This window comes from Octopus bimaculoides, chromosome 5, assembly GCF_001194135.2.
Source record: "Octopus bimaculoides isolate UCB-OBI-ISO-001 chromosome 5, ASM119413v2, whole genome shotgun sequence".
Classification (NCBI taxonomy): Eukaryota; Metazoa; Mollusca; class Cephalopoda; order Octopoda; family Octopodidae; genus Octopus; species Octopus bimaculoides.
Window position 1 is genome coordinate 6,257,084 of NC_068985.1, and position 247 is coordinate 6,257,330.

Below are 247 nucleotides of genomic sequence, written 5' to 3' on the forward strand. Positions count from 1 at the left end.
TATATATATATATATATATATATATGTAATAATATAAATAATATATATACATATATGGGGAAAGGACATCACCAGTAGTAATCAACAGGAAATACGAAAACAAATGAGCTAAATACGCAAACAAGAAGACAAAAAATGCAAAACAGGACAAGTAATACACAGAGAACGACCCTTCATCAGGAAAAGAAAGATGGTCACGTGAGGAAAGGAAAGATGGCCGATGGTCACATTTGAGTAATGAGAGAGT